At 33.9% G+C, this 16,065-nt stretch overlaps 1 protein-coding gene across 1 annotated transcript in view; it reads left to right on the top strand.

The window, feature by feature from the left end:
- Positions 1-16,065, top strand: part of LOC135847597 (CD109 antigen-like) — a 115,857-nt gene that overhangs the window by 52,883 nt on the left and 46,909 nt on the right. The window lies entirely within an intron of this gene.

Raw genomic sequence — 16,065 nt, 5'->3', positions numbered from 1 at the left:
TGGAGCGGAGAAATAAACTCTCAAAGAGGGAGCATTTTCGAAAAAATCCTGTGCCTGTGTTTTTCACCCCCTGTCGCAACCCAACTTATTTTGGGGCTTTTAGGGTTCTACTGGGTATAGTTGAAAATTTGCAAGTCGTCAATCTTTGGATAAAATCGTTTTTTGAAAATTTATTTTGCATTGATTGAGCCAAAACATCAAATTATCATAAATTTTCAAAAATCGAAAAATTTTTTGGCTATTTTTCTCAAATTTTCAAAATTGGCAAAAATGATCCATGAAAATTCTGCAAGAAGAGGATAAAATGTCAAAATTGGATTTTTTTTAAAAACAGGATGGTCTAAAATTTTAACAAAAAAAAGCAGAACTTTGGACAAGAAATTTTTTCAAATGTTTATATGAGGAGAGGGGAGGAGAGGAGAGGGGGGAAGGAAGTTGAGTTCAAATTAATTCAAGTCAAAAATTTTTATACTCGTATGTGTATTTTCAAAGAGAAGCAGAAAATGATAAAAAGTTTTAAAATTCTGAAATGAGAAAAAAATTTACAAAAAATATCACAGTTTAATTTGAAAAATGGAAAGAAGTGGAACGCGGTTTGTGATTTTGGCGAAATAGTACAGATCTTTAAGCATGGAAATTTTTCAAAAGTTCAGAATAGGAAAAGTTGAGTTCAAGTGCATAGAAATCAAAATTTTTAGTTTTCCAAATACTTGGACCCAGAAAAATTAAGAAAAAATTGAAAATCCTGAAACATAAAGATCTGCTTGACTTCCCATTTTTGACCAAAAAAATAACTTTTTAGACAATTTTAGATGATTTTGGAACAAAACACCACTTTTCTAAGATAATATGCTTAGAAAAAAGCAGGCAGAACCAAGATTTTTTGGCATTTTTAACATAAATGAAGACATTTTCGAGATATAGTTGAGCTTTTTGAGAAAAGGAAAAAAAGTACCTAGGAATTTTTGTCAATTTCGACCGAAAATTAGAAATTCTTGACGATTTTGAACAAAACAACAAAAAAGTTTGACAATTTTGACCAAAATTATCATAAATATCCAATTCTGATCAAAATTGTCAACAAATTTTAATTTTTGTCAAAACTATTCAAAATATCCAATTCTGTGCAGAATTGTCAAAAAAATTTATTTTGGTCAAAAATATCAAAAAATTTTCACTTCTAGTCAAAACTGACAAAAAAATTGAAATTTTTGTCAAAATGGTCAAAAATATCTAATTCTGGTCATAGTTGTCAAAAATTTCTTATTCTGGTCAAAATTGTCAAAAATTTCTAATTCTGGTCAAAATTGTCAAAAATTTCAAATTTCGGTCCAAATTGTCAATAATTTTCAACTTTAGTCAAAATCGTCAAAGTTTTTCAATTGTACCTAGCCAAATTTATCAAAAATTAATTCTAATTTTGGACAAAATGCTCAAACATTTTTAATTCTTGTCAAAGTTGTCAAAAATATCTAATGTTGGTAAAAATTGTTAGAAATTCCTAATTTTGGTCAAAATTGTCAAAATGTTCCCCTGGTCAAAATTGTCAAAAAATTTCTAATTCTGGTAAAAACTGCCAAAAAAATTTTAATTCTGTTCAAAATGGTCAAAAATTTCTAATTCTTGTCACAGTGGTCAAAAATTTCTAGTTCTGGTCAAAATTGTCAAAAATTTCCAATTCTGGTCAAAAATATCAAAAATTTTTAATTCTGGTGAAAACTGTCAAAAAATTTAAATTCTTGGTCAAAATGGTCAAAAATTTCTAATTCTGGTCAAAGTTGTCAAAAATTTCTAATTTTTGTCAAAATTGTCAATAATTTTCAACTTTGCTCAAAATTGTCAAAGTTTTTTAATTGTAGCCAAAATTATCAAAAATTAATTCTAATTTTGGACAAAATGGTCAAACATTCTTAATTCTGGTCAAAACTATCAAAAGTTTTTAATTTTGGTCAAAATTGTCAGAAATATCCAATTTTGGTCAAAATTGTCAATTAAATCTGGTAAAAATTGACAAAAATTCCTAATTTTGGTCAAAATTGTCAAAAAATTTTTAATTCTGGTAAAAACTGTCAAAAAAATTCTTAATTCTGGTAAAAACTGTCAAAAATTATTTCTAATTTTGGTCAAAAAATATTGTCAAGAAAAAATTATTCTTTTCAAATGTGTCAAAAACTTTTAATTCTGGTCAAAATTGTCAGCAATTTCTAATTTTGGTCCAAATTGTCAATAATTTTCAACTTTGATCAAAATTGTCAACGTTTTTTAAAATTGTAGTCAAAAATGTCAAAAATTTCTAATTTTGGTCAAAATTGCAAAAAATTTTCAATTTTGGTAAAAATTGTCAATTATTTTTAATTCTAGGTAGTTAAAAGTCAAAAATGTCTAATTTTGGTCAAAATGGTCAAGCATTTTTTTTTTTTTTTTTTGAAAAAATTAGCCAAAATGACTAAATTGAATGAAAGTATCGCATTCGCATATTATATTGGTTAAACACATGTATTTAAGACCATTTCAGCTCATAAAGTTTTAAAAAAGTTGACTTCAGGACTTTTTTCAGGGGTTCTCAAAGTTCGTCACCCCCGAAAGTGATCTGCAACAATGAAGTCAGAAATTGACTTGAAATAAAAATTAAAGCATGCCAGTCGATTAAGAAGTAAAATGCAACATATTCGCCGCAAACTGGACCTCGCGAGCTTTTCATGGTTTCCTAAAATATGGACCTCAAAAACAGATAAAAATTGAATTTTTCGATATGAGCCAAGTTGATGAGGGGGTTACAAATGATATCAATTGAACTTACTACTGGTAGCAATAAACCATGAAAACAGCATCACCGGGGCTCGAAGGGAAGTGACAAAACGGGGGTTCCAAAATTTTCAAAAATTTAAAATATTCCCTCCACATCCCCCAAAAAGGTCAAAAATGAAAAAAAAAGTTGTACATAGGTATGCTGCATTGCTTACCCTTAAAGCAACGTGTATTCGCTACTTTCAATTTTTTACATTTTCGAGCAGTGGTTCTAAAAATTTTAGAATTTTTCAACTTTGGGGCCACCCCACAACCCCCCTATGGGTTGTGGGGAGTGGCATGAAATTGACCCTCATTTTGATCAAAAATAAGAAGTTTTTGACAATGTTGAACAAAATTAAAAAATTTGGACAATTTTTAACGCTTTTTCACAATTCTTTCAATTTTTTTCTACACGAAGGCATACGATTTTTTTAATAGAAATCATGAAAATAAGGACTCAAAAAGGGCTTTCTGAAAAAAAGGACTTTTGAGGACCAAAATTGAAAATAAGAATAAAGTCATTACTTCATTAGTTCCTTACAATACCGACCATTTACTCATATAAAATGCTTGTCCGAATCATCACGTTACTACGGTTTCGCATCGTATCAAACAATCATGTTGCAAGTGTTGCATATCATTTCTAACTAGGCGCGGACATGTGTCTGATTAGTTCTTACACCGCTATTTTTGCACGAACCATAGTTCCATGGAAGATGAACAATCGAACATGTTTTCAAGTTTTAATTTTAAGTGTTGATTTTCAGGACTGTAAGCATTTCACTTTTCTGGAAAGATGATCTGTGGGACTTAATTAGTTGTAGGTCCTTCTAATCATTTCCGAAATTTAACAGAAATAATTTTCCAACGTATCATTTTATAAATTTTTTTGCCAACTGAATCATTTCGATATTTATGTACTTGTATTTACCTATCATTTTGTATGGATACTAAAAATGATACTTTCCAGTTTTTTTTAATCGTACACTATAACCAGTAAATTTAGACGAATAAACGTGAAAATTAATACAGACGTTATTCTGGCATTTTGTTTGTCTCAGAGCAGAACATCGCGCCGCCGTCGAAGATGACGCACCCATCAAAAGTCTACCATTCTACGGAGGCGCTAAAGGTAAATATCTGCTTATACACCCTTCGGGCCGAACATCAATAACCCATAGAAATCCTTCATTTTACGGTCTAAAAGGAGACGACGACGACAGCAGCAGCAGTGGCGGCGAAGAAGACGTTGGCATGGAAGGCGAAGGCGAGCCCGACGAATCCGAGTCATCCAACACCACAAACGGTTCCGGCGGTCCGGACGAAAGCGTATCCGTAGGTTTGCCCCCTGATAACGCATCCGTAGCTGAAGCCAAACCTGTTGGACTAGCAATCGCTGGACCTGGCGGCGTAGCGTCTTCCAGACCCGTGGGCACTGCTGTCGTAGGTCCAGGAGGTCTAGCTTTGGCCAAGCCAGTCGCCACCGCTATAGCCGGAGTCCAGGGATCTGAACAACTCGTTGGGTTGCCCGGTGGCAAGAAGAGGTACGATAAACCTAAACTTAATCCGGCCAATTCGGGAGCAGGAGCTGCTGGTGGAGCTGGAGGTACCGGAGGAAATGCGACTCATAGTAAAATTAGGCAAAATGAACACATCTTGGGCAATGGCCGAAGTTACGGCGATGATTTCGATACCTTCGAGTATAACTCGAATGCCATTCCGCAAGGTTATAACGTAGTCTATATTCCTCTGTATTTACCCGGTAATAATTGATATTTTTATCAATTATCATCCTGCCAGGTACCAAGTACGTTCGTGAATTAAGTATACTAAATTATTATTCGTTCAAAATCGTACCTTCAAAATATAAGTAGGTGAATAATTCGCCAACTTATCCATCATCTGTGTCTGTATTTAGTCAACGATATGTAGACACAGGTAGGTACATACTAAATACAAACACAGAGTTATCCTTTAGTAAATTTGTGCGGTGGACGATTAATTTTCACCCTCCCCTCTTTACTGGAATTTTTGCTTTCGAATATGTACCCAAAATGTGTCGAACTTCAACCGGTTTCTGTTGCAAAAATACTAAGGGGGCAGGGGGTCAGAAATAATCGAGCAGCTAATTTTTTCCCAAGACACTTTCGTTTGGCTTGTGTTAAAAAAAAAGAAGGCTCGTTTTACTTTATGCAGAAAAGTTATAGAAAATTCGCACATCATTTTTTTGTTTTTAGTGCGGATGTTTAGGTATAATATTTTATTAATTTTCTAGTATGGTTAAAAATATTTTTTTAAAACATTTACGAATGTTATAAGGTACAAAAAAAATACACGTACGTATGTTTTTTTTCCTATTTCTTGTTTTATTTTTTTTTAGAAAAAATCGTAAAGCCCTTCATGTTGATTCCCACGAGTAAGAAGTGCGAATAATCGTACGTGAAGAAGGTTTGAGTGAGAGAAGGGGCAAGATGACGCCTCCCTGGGTGATAGATACCCAATTCGACATTGACGTTAATAAAATTGCCTAACGTTTGCGCCGTAAAAACACGTTCACTTTGTTCGTTGTTGGACGATTCGTGCGGTGCCCGTTTCTCATGTGTGGTCGATTGATTGCCTATCTTGTGAATTGAAAGAGCCACGTGCTTCGCAAAACTCGAAATTTACCAAGTTTTTAAAAAAAATCTTCAAAAATAAGGAAATCTTTGATTCACATTGAAATTTTGAATGAATCAAACATTTCCTGATTAGGTACCTATGTATTTTGATGGTTTTTTAAAATGAGTAAATTTCGAGTTTTGCAAAGCACGTGGCTCCTTTACTGCTCTTTTTTGGATGGGAGCTAAAATTTGAAAATGAAATTGGAGCGATCGTTAGACACAGGTGACGAATTGCAGTTGAATTTCGATGTTTGTACAGAGTGGTTGTCATGTAAGCTTATCTTCAATTTATGCCTGGAGTGCATATTTTGTAACGCTTTTTTTCTGTCCATTTTATTTTTTATGTTAAATTAATTTACCAATTTGAGTTTTGATTTCTAGAAAATGTGAGTATTCGATTTTTTCATTGGGGGGGGGGGTTACAAAATTTTTGAAACAAATACTTGATGAGTGATGACTTAATTTTTGGACGATTTGAGTTCAATTTTTGTTGAGATTTTTTTTTTGAACTATAAAGTTGATTTTTTTCAATTTTCAAAATAATTTTTGAATTTGAAAAATTATTAATTTTGAGAATACCAAATCAAATTTTTAGAAATATTTCAAAATACGAGTAATATTAATGGTCGAAAATTGTGCTGAAGTTTGCATTTGTTTGACCGTCTTGATATTAGTTCTAGGGCCAATTTTAATCATTCGTGCTGAATAAATACCGAGGTAAGTAAATAAGTAGATGTATATTATTATACCTACATATAAAAAAAAACCATGAATCACCGAAAATGATCAATTTTGTAACCAAAAATCAAAAAGCTGATTTATGGGCACTTAAAATTTGGTTTTTGAAATTTCAGGTCATGCTCTTTTGAAGAATTTCGCTCATGTCGTTCAAATCAGAGGTAGGCACCTCGAGAGGGAGATCTCAAGGACGGTTATTTCTCATTTTTAGTCGCAGAATTTCATTTTGACCCCTCAATAATGACAATTTTTCAAAACTGAAAAGTGCAAAAATTCACTGGATGATCTAAAATGGCTCAAAATTGCTACCAATCAACTTGGGTGATTCAAAATGAAGTAAAAAACAAATTAGGAGACTCCTGCCTGAGTTCTAACAAATTTTACTCTTTTTTTTCTTAAAAAAATAAGATAGGTACTTATATTATGATCAATGATTTTTTTCAATGATTTTTTTGGAGAAATTTTTTTGAAATATACTCGTGGAATTTGATTTTTTTCTCGGTTTTTGAACATACAAAAATGTTGATTTTGGGTATATTGAATCAATTATTTGTTAAAATTAAATTAGGTTACAAATATTCATTTTGGAAATTTTCAAAATAATTTTAATTAAGTATAACTTTTTGTGAATTTATGATTTTTTTTTCAATTTATTCTCACCATGGATTTCTTCAACATTGACATAGAAATTTTCAAATCATTTTTTTGGAATACATAAGTGAAATTAAACTTTTTTTTCCAAAATTTGCACAATTTATCTATGTAAGTAATTTTTTTCAGATAGTGAGAGCCAATTTTGTTTTTTGGGGGATAGTTGGAAATTTTTTTAGAATAGGTAATTGATGAAAAAAAACTATTTTTTTTAGAATAGGTACCTAGACCTACTTAATTGAAGAAAATTGTTGGATGATTCGAGTTAATGTTTTGGAGAATTTTTTTTCTTTTTTGAAATAAGAAATTAATTTTTCCCCTAATTTTCAAAATAATTTTTGAGTTTGAAAAATGTTTGACAACGGTAATATCGCATCACATTTTTTTTAATTTCCAAACCACCCCCCCCCCCAAAAAAAAGACTAAAAATACTTGATTGTTGTTTTTCAATATATTTTTCTTCTTTTCATTTATCTGGAATGAAGTTAGTCTTATTTGGAGATGATAAAGTAAGAAACTTGATTTTCAATTCAGATAAGAATTTTTCTGTGGCGATTTCGAGAGGAATTTTCTCATTTCAAATAAAAGTTTTTGTTGTGTTTTTAATTCATGTTGATTTCAAACAATTTTTCTTGCAGCAGGTAGCTTTGAATGAATTTTTCGTAGCGATTTCAAATAAATGTTTTTCTTGGTGATTTGGGGAAAATTTTTTGTGAGTAAACTTGGATTAAACCTCAAATAAGGCCTAGATAAATCCTGAAATGCGATGTAAAAATACTTTCGATATCTTGAATTAGATCACACAAGTTTCACTTTGAGTCACAGAAGCACTTTCTCAAAAAAATGAATAAATAAATAAATTGAAAAAAAAATTTATAATTTTGTTTTTTTATTTTTTTTTTAAATCAATTTTTTATTTCATTTGTTTTGAAAAACTGCTTTCGACCAATGTTTTTGGTCACTTTTCTGGAAAAAAGAATCCTCATAAATAAGCTACTTATTCGTGTTTTTTGTTGGAAATGTCATATTTAAGCTTTTTTGAAATTTCAATTATCCAACTAGATTTTTTTTCAAAAGCTCAAATTTTTTGTGATTCCTCCGATTGGAAAAGGCGTCCTATCACACTGATCAAAAAAAGTAATGAGGTGTTTATCCAAAGTATGCTTTTACTCATTCATTACATCGAGTGAAACCACATCCCTTACAGTTCCAAAATTGTGCCAATAAGATTTTTTGTCTTTTCGGATTTGAAGGATAATCAAATAAATGAGCACATTATTTCCGAAATGGTTTCAAGGGACTGAGGGGGGGGGCGAACTATGAGTCAAGGTGAAACTGGTGTGGATCTAATTCAAGATATCGAAAGCATTTTGACATCGCATTTCAGGATTCGCCTGGGCCTTTAAGGGGTTCCTAAGTAAAGTTTTTAGTGATGATTTAGAAATTTTTTTAATATCTATCAACATTTGTTTGTGATGAGTTGAGTAAGAGAATGTTTTTGTACAGATTTCGAAGAAGTTTTTTTGATTCTGGTGAATTTAATTTAGGGGAGGGGGTGGGGGTGGGGAGAGGGAAATATTGCGAATAAATATTTGAGATTATTTTGAATACATTTTTTGGTGTGATTTTGCATTAAATTATTATTTGTTTTTGATTCAATCAATTTTTTGACAAATTAATTTTCAAATCAACCCGCAAATGAAATATCCGACTCGAAAACAAAACAGCCAAGTTTCAAAAATCTACTAGAGGCTCCGGTAATTTTCAAAAAATCGCTGGAGGCCCCAGAATGACTTGAACCCACCTGAAGTCGTTTTCAGAGGGTGTTAAAATTGGATTTTTGATGACATTTTGTAAAAACTCAAGGTTTAAAAAATCTGCTGGAGGCTCTAGTAATTTTCAAAAAATCGCTGGAGGCTCCAAAACGACTTGAAATCCCCCTGCAGTTGACTTCGTAGCGTATTGAAATTAGTTTGCAGAGTAAATTTCTGTTATCCAACTCCATTAGATGAAATTTTGTGGGAATTTCGAGTTTTAAAAATCTGCTGGAGGCTCCATGAACTGCTCAAAACGGCTTGAAACAGTTTCCAATCGATTTGGCATGTCGAAAATAGGGTATATCCCAAATTTCAGCTTTCTTGGTCAATTTGGTAAAATATTTTGATTTTTTCCCTCATTTTGGCTTAAATGTGATTTTCAAAAATTCACCAAAAATCGAAAAACGCACTTTAGCACTTGAAATTTTGACAGGTGATGAATCTTTGCCTGATCTTTCGATCTATCTGTGTACGCGGTTTGAAAAATTTTGTGCAAGTCCTAATCTGCGATTTCGGCTGACCATGTCAATCAAAATGGCCGCCATTTTGTAAGCAGAGGGCGGGTGCAATAGATCCTTAAGCGAGCTCCTCGACTAATCAAGCCGTATTTACAAATTATTACAACTTTTGAACTCTCGCCGGAGAAGATTGGGTGAATTCTTCACTCGAAATTTTGAAAATTTTTCCCATACACCTTGTTTAGGTCATTTGGCTTTGATTTTTTGATATGGTTTCGGTTCCAAATCAGGACAGTATTCATTCTTTTAAATCCTCATTTTGGAATTTCTTCTCAGTAAAACGTCAAAAATGAATCCAAAACACCTAAGCTATCAGAGTTCCTCCCAACCATAGTGAAAAAGTTACACAATTTATCGAACTCTTGCAAATGAACTAACTAGGAAAGTAGTAAATACGTGTAAATAAGGTTCGGAAAAAGTTTAATAATACAAACAAACAAACGAGAAAAACCCCTTCGTACATTCACCCCATGACCCGAGCTTTACCTTAGTATAATTTCAAGTTTGAAAATTAATCCATTTCGTCGATACGCAAAGTCTCGTACCTGTTCAGATATACCTACGTACTCGAGTCGAGTTATTTTGCAAACTACAGTACGATACGATACGTTGTGAAAAAGCTGCTGCAGAGACCGAGATGCGAAAATACGAATCCGAACTAGAATTACTATATTTTGTTAAAAGTTAGTTTTCTATGCCACTGGAACGTAGAGTGCAATGACCCAGTTTAAAGTTCCCTTTTTTTTTCGGTTTGTTTATTCGAACGTGAAACAAAGAAGAAGGGTGGCTGAGGGGGGGGGGGAGAGAAGGAGTAAAGACGCGAAAAGCTCGTTTACTACGTACGCTGAGATAGTTGAATTTCCTTTTTAATTATTTAATTTGGAAACGATGCCGATTACTTGCCATTTTCCCCCCATCTTGCATCTATAGTACTCGTAACTGCAGGGGTAGGTAAAGGTAAAGGTATTATAAAGGTAAGTCGTGAGTTTATTTGCCAAGATTGAGGTTTGAATTGAAACAAACGACGAGATAGGATAGATTTCCGTTTAAAGTACTTTGTCTTATTGAATATACTCACTGACTCGAAGATGGCTCCGATATACAGTATAATGTGATTCGCCTTGAGCATATCGAGAGAATGATATGTGTAATGCTGGAGCTTTTTTCGATTAGCTGCCGTATCGAATAATTCGCATTGTGTATAAAGTTCAGTTCACTACAGTCGAGTCGAGATTCTTATTCTTCAACAATATACAATATGTGGAGTACACCTCGCCTCGTATAGTTATTCTGAAGAGTCGACGATCTCTTCAGTGTAAAATTATAGGTAGGTACTACCTACGTACACGTCGAAAAATATAGAGTAATTACATCGCAATATAGCGTATATTCTCCGTATCATTTCCGGATCCGCGAGTTATCGTCGCGTTTTTTTTACCTCTTTTTTCTACCCCATTTTCGAGAGATTCGTAAACAAAAGCTTCGTACTATAACTTGGAACTATAAACGCGAATATCTCGAGAGTACGATATTAATTCACGACGTTTTTTCCCTATCTTGCTCCGCGCTTTCGTTTGTTGAAGAAGAAAGGAAAAAAAACTGCTCGAGGATGGAAAAAATCCACTTTCAGGCAACGTGAAATTACAAGACTCGACGTACAATTAAAAATATTCATTCGACCGGTGCACTTTTTCGAGTTGGTAAATGATAGGTAAGTATTTTTAGTTTATGTATTCGACGACGAGTGGAGTGGAGGATGAGAAAAGTGTGCTATAGATGATTTATCACGAGTCAGGGTCGTATGTACGATAAAGGTATACAAGTTGGGAAAAAAATCAACGAATGAGTTTAAATGGGCACGATGTGCAGAAAAAGTTTTCGAATTTCAATGTTGCAAACGACGTCGAAAATATTATCAATTCATTTTAGTCCAGTAAATTATAAGTAGGTAAGCATTTCCTTTTCAATTTCACATCTTGAAATCGAATCGAATCAATACCCAAATTAAATGCAGTGTTGACAATTGAAAGCCCCATGACCAGTGCTTTTTGAACCTTTTATTTGAATTTAAAGAGACTACAGACTGGTCCATGTAAAAGTCAAAAAAAAACCGCAAAAGAAACTGTTTGACTCTGGTAAGAGATGAAATAGGGTGGGTTGATTGAGAACCACCAATCAGCCCCTCTATGAGGTATTTTCTCATTGCAAGTGTCAAATTTAGACATTCTAGTTGAATTTGAAGAGGATAAGGGCAGGTCTAAAGATCAGAAAACACGAAAAATGGTTCAAAAGTGAAATTGTGTCGACTCTGGAGAGCGGTGAAATAGGATTAGATGGTTGAAACTGCCAATAAAGACATCTGTGTGGCATCTTTTCTTTGCAAGTGCCAATATTGGACCTTCTAGTTGAATTTGAAGAAGTTAAAGGCTGATCCAAAGGTCAAAAACACGAAAAATGATTAAATAGTGGAATCGTTTAGATCCTGGAGAGGGGTGAAATGAGGTCAGAAGATTGAAACCACCAATAAGGATATCTTTGGTATCTTCTTGTTACATATACCAAATTTAAACATCCTTAGTTAAATTTGGAGAGGCTATAGGCTGGTCCGAAGGTCAAAAGATTGAAAAATGGTTCAGAAATGGGCAGAGCAAGAAGGGTGAAATAGGATTTCGAGGTCAAAACCTGAAGAAGGAACATATGTGACATCCTTTCATTGCACTTGCCAAAATTTAAATCTCCCAATTCAATTTGAAGGGGCTGCTGGTCAGTTTAGATGTCAAACACCCAACAAATCTATCAAAAATTGATTTTTGGAGAAAGGTGAAATATGTACTTAGATAGGTAGATTCAGAACGTTAAAATCAGAAAAGGCACATCTGTGACAACTTCCCATTGTAGGTGCTAGTTCTATTTAGAAGAGTTAAAGGTTACTCTACTAGTCAAAAATGTGAAAAAAAAGGTCAAAATTCAACTTTTTTGACCCTGGAGATGAGTTTAATAGATTTGGAAGGTCAAAAACTGTGAAAAGCAGGTTTGTGACACATTTCCAAAATTGTGATCTCCCATCAGGTTAATCTAAGATTCAAAAAAACAAAAAATTGTTCAAAAATGCTCTATTCTGAATCTAAAGATGGAGTCAAATGAAGTTAAGATGATTTAAAAAACATATTCCAATGAATGTGTCAATTCTTATAATTCAATTCAGAGATAGTCAACCAGTATAAGCCGTTCTTGAAATGGAGCAAGCTGTCACTGAAATAAAACAAGCCATTAGGTATATCTATTCACTGATTGCAAGAGAGTCTTTGCCTTTTACTGTTTGCTAATTGGATGCTTTAATGCTTCAAAGTTCAAGCTTTCAAATTTTTTTCCAAACAACAACTCTACATTAGTACCTATGATGAAAATTAACTTAGGTACACATTTATTAGCATCAATTTAGAAATTAATTTTTCACTTTTCAATAAAAAAAATGCCTCATGAAATTAAATTCAGACTTTTTTTAAATTTCAAAATAAAGAGATGCAAAATACAGCATAGCAGTTTTCTATTTTGTATTATCAGTTTGCAGTTCTATATACTTACTTGGAAGCAAAAGAAGGCCAAAGAACACTCCCCATTGGAGGAAAATCTGCCCATATGCTGAAAAAGATGCCAAAATCAACTGGTTTATTGACGTATTCTGAATATATGCATGAAAAAGCACTGTTCAGAAGGTGGATTGGTGCACCAGAAAAAATCTGCGAAAAAATACACTATGTGTGAGCGTATTTTTCTCATGTAAGGTGTGTTTCTGGAAGAAAACAACTACAAAATCTGCCACTAACCTATTTTTTTGGTGTTTTCTTTGCCATATTTGCTGAATAACACGCGTAAATGTGGTAAGTATTTTACACGAATGTTTTAGCATAGTATAGAAGTATTTGCATTCAATCCATCACATGTCCCAGTGGTAAGGTAAGTAGAAAAGTCGCTCTCCAACTCAGAGACCTGGGTTCAGTCACCAGCAGAGCCAAAAAAATTTTCATGAATATTGGACATTGGCAGAATTTATCACTTAAAAAATACGTGTGCTCATTAATGAGCAGAAAAGTATTGCAATTCCTGCGGAATTTTTTGTTGTGTACCATCGGCAGGTTTTCACTCAATGATGGGTATACCACCCTATTGACAAAAAGTAACCGCGTAAACACCGCCTAACAATGGGACAGCATTAGACATGTGCGCCGTTAGGAAATTGCACGGCGGCGGCGTAAGGTCAATTTTTACCAGCGCGGCGGCGTTTTAACGGCGTGCGCCGAAATTCACGCAGGTTCTAAATTAATGGCGGCGCGGCGGCGTGAAAATGGCGTACGATAATTCAGATGCAATATTTAGCCTAAAAACCAATAGTTTTCCCTGTAAAATAGAGAAAATTTGGTAACAGAGATTTTGAGGGCCCCACTTCTATCTTTGATCTTTATTTGACTCAAAAGCTAAAAGCATAAAGGGACTTCAATTGGAGAGAATTGAAATTTTTTTTTTTAATTCGACATTGGTACCAAAATTTGGGGTTTTAAGGGCTCTAAGATCATTTTTAAAGATAAAGACCATTTTCCGCGCCGTTTCACGCCGACAAGACATCTGCGCGTCAAAATTCAAATTATCGGCGGCGGCGCGCCGGTGTGAAATCGGCGGCGCACATGTCTAGACAGCATATTTTTGAGCTTTTTCTAGACTATTCTCATAAACTCAGTGCGGATTTAATTGTTAAACTCCAAATCATTAATCAATGGTCATTAACCCATGCAACAATTGTCGATGTCGACATTTACATTGACTATGTTTTTTTCCAACATGATGATGGAAAAGTGACCAATAAGTTATTTAATAGGAATCTTCTGTCCATAAAGAAGCCAGGTTAATGAAAATTTTCAAAATTTTTTCATTTTCTCATTATTTCTGATACCTCGACATGTGATGTCGACATGTTGATGTAAAATTTGATGCTTGAAATTTACATCCACAACTATGTCGACCAATTTTTCAGAATTAAAATGTCTGTTTAAGTGTTTAAAAGCTCAGAAAGATGATCTTTGTAAATTTTTTAATGGCCTTGATAAAATTATTCACTTTTCCATAGTTTGGAGTTGTCAATGTTATGTCGATGTGAAAGTCAATCATCCACAAACACATCGACACTAACATCGACCAAATTTTCAAAGATTTCTCAAATTTGAAAAATTGAGTTGATATTGTGGATGTATTTGTTGATGTCAAATTTCACATCAACATAAACATCGACATGGCGTCGACATGAAAATGTATTAGTTTAGTACTCTTACATAACCTATTGCACCTTTCAGTATAAAGAGTATAATGTTCAACTGTACTGAATATGGACTTTCTGTCTGTACTTCTCTTAGGTGGCCTCCGCGTTGATACTGCTTTCGCTTTCAGCATGAGCAATGGCCACCTAAGTGTGTAAGAGAAAATGATTTTTGGAAAAAAATTTCAATTTTGAAACTAAAATTTAACAATTTTGCGTAGTTGGAGGTCGATGTAAATTTTGATGCCAATGTCGATCCATCCACATCCGTCACATTTGGACTCCACATGTCGATGTAAATTTCGACCCCGTGTCGAGCCAATTGTCAACATAAATGCCGATCAACATTGATCAACAATTACATCAACATTTGGCTCGACACAGAGTTGAAATTCACATCGACATGTGGCATCCAAAAGTGACGGATTTGGATGGGTTGACATTCACATCGAAATTAGCATGGACATTGTTGTATGGGAATAATTTGGAGTTTAAAAATCAAATCCACAGTGTGTTTACACAAATACACGGGAAAAAGCGCAAAAATACCGGGTCCCATTTTTAGGCAGTGTTTACACAGTTACTTTTTGTCAATAGGGCAACAGCTAGACATTTTTAAAATCAATTCCGCTCATGTGAAGATGAAGAAAGGGGTATCAAGGAAAAGTGACAATAATGGAAGCGATAGGTGAAAACATAACCATTGCATTTTGCATTAATGAGCCACACATTAAAGCTGCTACTTACTATCATAAATGCCAGAATGGAAAAGAAGATTGATGAGAACCTCAGAGAAACTTAACATGGCCTTATAGCAAAGAAAGGGGCCAAAGATGCAATAGCCCTACTGAAAGTGATCATTCCGAGATCACTGAATGCTAACAGGGAAATAATTGCATGTTTTATTGATTATGAAAAGGTATTTGATTGTGTTAGCCATGAGAAGATCTTGAAGATCCTAAAGAAGTACAACGCAACGTTGATGCCAAAGACCTGCAAATAATAAGGAATCTGTCCTGGGAACTGAGTGTAAACATCAAAATTGGAAATGTATACTCAGAGAATGGATGTGCTATAAAAAGAGGTGTGAGACAGGGATGCTCACTATCACCTAGGCTATTCAAATTGTATGCAGAGGAAATTATGAGAGAAGCAAGAATTGAGAGAATGGGAAAATAAACACAGGCAAGACCAAGGTTATGAAATTCACCAAGGACTCTTGTCAAAATTCAAGGAAAACCAATAAGTGGGAGAAGGCATCAGAGCTGATGAATAATGACAAACTCGCCAGCTAACTCTGAACTCTCCCTGCAAAACCCTGAAAGAAACCAGCAAATACAATAGAAACTGAGTGATACAAGAGATATAAGTAGGTGTATGCTACTCGTATCTCCTGTAAAGGAGCTGCGACTATGACGATGACAATGTTTGAGAACCACCAACAAACCTCTTTGTGTAGTATCTTCTCATTGGAAGGGCCAAATTTGAACCTTCTAGTTAGATTTGAAGAGGATACAGGCTGGTTCAAAGATCAAAAAACACGAAAAATAGTTCAAAAGTGGAATTGGTTAGACTCTGGAGAG

Source organism: Planococcus citri, chromosome 1, assembly GCF_950023065.1.
Source record: "Planococcus citri chromosome 1, ihPlaCitr1.1, whole genome shotgun sequence".
NCBI lineage: Eukaryota > Metazoa > Arthropoda > Insecta > Hemiptera > Pseudococcidae > Planococcus > Planococcus citri.
This window is presented reverse-complemented; position numbering and strand designations above follow the sequence as displayed.